Source organism: Mesoplodon mirus (assembly GCF_964341445.2).
Source record: "Mesoplodon mirus genome assembly, chromosome: 8".
Classification (NCBI taxonomy): Eukaryota; Metazoa; Chordata; class Mammalia; order Artiodactyla; family Ziphiidae; genus Mesoplodon; species Mesoplodon mirus.
Genome location: NC_138984.1, coordinates 44,076,685 through 44,080,962, shown reverse-complemented (window position 1 = coordinate 44,080,962; position 4,278 = coordinate 44,076,685).

Genomic DNA, 4,278 nt, shown 5'->3' with positions numbered 1-4,278 from the left:
CCAATAGTGAATAATGAACTGTAATAGGTTAAAACCAGGTGAGATATCAACTTGTATTAGACTCATCAGGAGAGTCACAGTGGTCAAGTAATTTATGCAAGGTCAAACAGCAGTAAAGTGGCCAAGCTGAGATTTTAACCCAGCTCCGTTTGATGCCAATTCCACTGCACATGCAGATTCAAAAGTCATCTTCAGAGATGGCAGAGTAGAATTTGTGAATGACAGTTCCAAGACATAGAAGCAGAGAAGTACAAGGACCTAGGCTCATCTGCAATACCTATTTCCAGACTGCATCCCTTCAAAAGAAAATTACAGATTATGGTCTTATTAAAGCAAGGAATTGTATTCGATGACTTTTCATATCTTCTCTCACCCCCTTAAGTTCATCATCATCTATTACCAGATATCCACTTCTCCCTAAACATTTCAATTTCAAGAGCTAAGCTGAAACAGTGAGGAGTTCTTTCACATTTTGAAGAAAATGTCTTTTACAGTGACAGGTGCCTATTTCCCCAAACACTGAAAGCAAACTTCAAATGCCATTCCCACTGCTGCCTCTTTCAAAAACGAATAACAGCAATAACAAATTTGCCTCTAGCCTGCTTGAAGTTTAAGCCAGATCTGCGTTTGGTTTCCCAGGCCAAAGTGGGAGACGCGGTTAGCTAAGTTACAAGCCCTTCACAGCTCTGAAGGACAATGGAACAGAGAGCTCAAGAGAAAAACCATTCATTTGGTAGAAAACAGCTCCAGCTGGTGCTTGGTTACTAACTAGGCATTCTGCTTCTAACATGCTTCGGACAAACACAGGAAACCCCACCAGGTGTGAATGGAAAGATGTTTTCCCTTGTAGGACCAAAAAGAGTGGCATCTGATGGTATTAGGGTCACTGTGATTCTGGACACCATCAAAAGCCAGGGTTTTTAGGGGCTCTCTTTTTTATAGCTTCACAGGGAGCCCTTCTCTTTCCCAGCAATCCTCTCCAGAGGGAGAGGCTGTGGAGAATGTTCCTGAATGTAATGAATGTCAGCACATTCCCAGCTAGACCACGCGTTCCATTCTTATCAAATGAAACTGACCTCTCTGCCCCAGCTTGTTCTCCTTGTTCATCACTATGATTAATTTCAAGTTCTCAGTGATGCAGGTTTCTAGATGAATTGCACAGGCCACTTCAGATGGCAAATATGTACCTCTAGAATCCCCTCGCCCTTACGGAGGTCACGCACTAGCTTACAAGAATGAGGATTTTAAAAAGAGTTGGCTTACGCTCAAATCTGCACCCTACGAAATGCTCTGCCCAGACTAGCCTCTATCCTTCCAGTTGGCAGAGATCTGTCGCTTCCTACTCATTTTCCATCTAATACCAAGTGACTCAAGTGGGAGTCATGACCAAAATGAAAATATTTAGCACACAATTCAAGATTTTAAAGTATTTTTTCAGCCAATGGAAGCAAACAGGATTCATGAGAGGCCTTGAATTGACATTCAGTAGGCCCCTGAACCATACTTAGCCACTAGAGACTTTCAAGTTAATTGCCCTGATACATGTTGCTGAGCTTCCTCTAGTGAACACAAGTCTTGTTCCATTTGCCATCACTGTCAAAGGGAAAAAAGTATACAAAATAAAAACTGGTCAGAAATAGCTCTTTGAGGGACTTCCCTGGTGGTCCAATGGGTAAGACGCTGTGCTCCCAATGCAGGGGCCAGGGTTTGATCCCTGGATGGGGAACTAGATCCCGCACGCATGCCACAACTAAGAGGTCTGCATGCTGCAGCGAAGATCCCACATGCTGCAACTAAGACCTGGCGCAGCCAAAATAAATGAATAAATAAATATATTAAAAAAGCAAAGCAATTGCTCTTTGCATGTACATTTCCACATCAGAATGATTGTTTCAACATTCATTGAACTCATATTTCTGCCCCCCAAGCTTAGTTAGAGGTTTTAAGTGGTTCAGGTCATGGAGAATGAGTTCATTCACATTTCCATCTTCTCCCTTTTCAAAATTAAGTCTTCCTGTTGGAACACTTTCTTAGGATTCAAAATAAAAAGGAAAGAAATTGTTCTTTTGTATATCTAGGTAGTCCAAATACCCACATGGAAAAATGGCTGCTTCTCCCCACCTGCTTTTCTTTGCTTCCCAGAACTGTCATCTCCAGAAACTTTGGGGAAAGTCTCTTTGGAGCATCCAGAGGATCTGTGTATGTAAATGCAGATGAATACAAGACATTGCAATGCAGGAGCAGAGTCTGGGGGTATAGAATCATACACACAGCTGCCTCTGCACACAGCAATGCCCTGGCTCTCAAATTACTGCTCGTTGATTACTACAATCCCCCAGAGTCAGTGATAACACCTCACAAGTGCCTTCTGGGAAATCGGAGACAAACAAAAGAGCCCTTTTCTTTGAGGAGCTCACGGGCTAATGGGGAAGGGAGGAGCTTTCGAATAAGCTAACACTGCCTGGAGAAGGTGAAAGGCAACACTGAGGCAAATTTTGAGCTAGGTTTTGAAGGCTGAGTAGAAGCTTGCCAGAAACAAAAGAGAGAGCCAAGGGAACTGCGTTGACAAGGGCGAGGGCCCTTGTGAGATCTGGAGGGAGTAGACGTTGCAGATGAGGCAAAGCAGGTTGGACCAGATCAGGAAGGCCTGTCGTCTCATAAACCAGGGGATGAGGTGGTGTGATTAGCAACAGAGTTGGGGATAGACTGGGGTAGGAGGATTCCAGAGGGAGAGACGAGATGTCAGGTTTTTGCCCTTAGTCTTAACAAGTGCTGATGGAGGCTGGGACTAAGGCAGTGACAGCAGGATAAGAGAAAACAAAAAGCCACATCTCAAACACGTTTTTCGAGATGGAAATGACAAGATTGGATGTGGATGAGGAGCGAGAAGTTCATAGAGGTTTGTAGTTTGGGGAACTATGCTCATGGTGGCAGTTCTAAAGGAGGTTTCTCTTTGTCCCTCTCTCTCTTTCTCTCTCTCTGCCTGCTTCTCTCTCTTACTCTCTTTCTCTGCCTCTGTCCTTTCTGTTTTTCTCTGTGACGCTCCATCTCTGTGTCTCTTGCTCTCTCGCTTGGTTAGCTTCTGCCTACACATCAGCTCCATTGTCCTCTCTCAGGACCAACGTCACCATCCACACACACTCTGCTCCCTGGCCACCTCCTATGATGAGTGCCTTCGACTTTCCAGAACCCTTGTTCAATCCCATGAAATTCTGTCCCTTTCCATTCCAAGCTCAGTATAAAATTCCTTCCATGTTTCTTTATTCAAATTTCCAGTAACATCGAATTAGGCAAGGTCTTCTTTCTGTGCTAGTTGAGAGAGTCATTTATCCTGGATGCCTCTCAGAATCAGCTGAGGGCTTTTAAAAAATATCCATGCATGGGCCCATCCTGGACCTACTGACTCAGGATCTTTGGGGATGGAAAGCACAGCATGTGTATTTGTTTTAAAATTCCAGTGGTGATGGGGCTTCCCTGGTGGCACAGTGGTTGAGAGTCTGCCTGCCGATGCAGGGGACACGGGTTCGTGCCCCGGTCCGGGAGGATTCCACATGCCACGGAGCGGCTGGGCCCGTGAGCCACGGCTGCTGAGCCTGTGTGTCTAGAGCCTGTGCTCCGCAACAGAAGAGGCCACAATGGTGAGAGGCCCGCATACTGCAAAAAAAAAAAAAAAAAAAAAAAAAAAAAAATTCCAGTGGTGATACTGATGCACAAATAGGACTGAAACTACTGCCATAGGTGACAAATCATACGTTGTAGTTCATGGCAAAGACCTTGGGTCGGGTGCTCCTAATTACTGAGGGGAAAGATAGGGTGGAGAGGACCAGGGTGTACAAAGCATGACCACCCCAGGGATCTGAGTAGCGAGATCCTCTTACAACAGGCTATGGTCATACAGGCACCATGAGATGTGTTTGCTACAATAGTCTTGTGAGGGTTAAAAATGTTAAAGCATACAATTACAGGGCCTTCTCATGGGTTCCATGGTAGATTGCAGAGGAAGCTGCCTCTAATCTAAATGGGAGGATTAAGGGGAAAGCTTCCTGGCGAGGTGACACCTGAGCTGAACCTCGGGGGAGCATTAATGATTAGTCTGGTGAAGAAGATGAGAAACAGGACCACAGGCAGATGAGAAGAGCATATTCAAAGCACAGAAGGAGATTTGGGGGCAGGATGGCATGATGAGTTCACACTTTAGGCATCTTCTGCCACCCTTTCCCAAATCCATATAAGAAAACTCTTTAATTTCTTTATTCTGAAAGTGATTTAAGTGTCTGC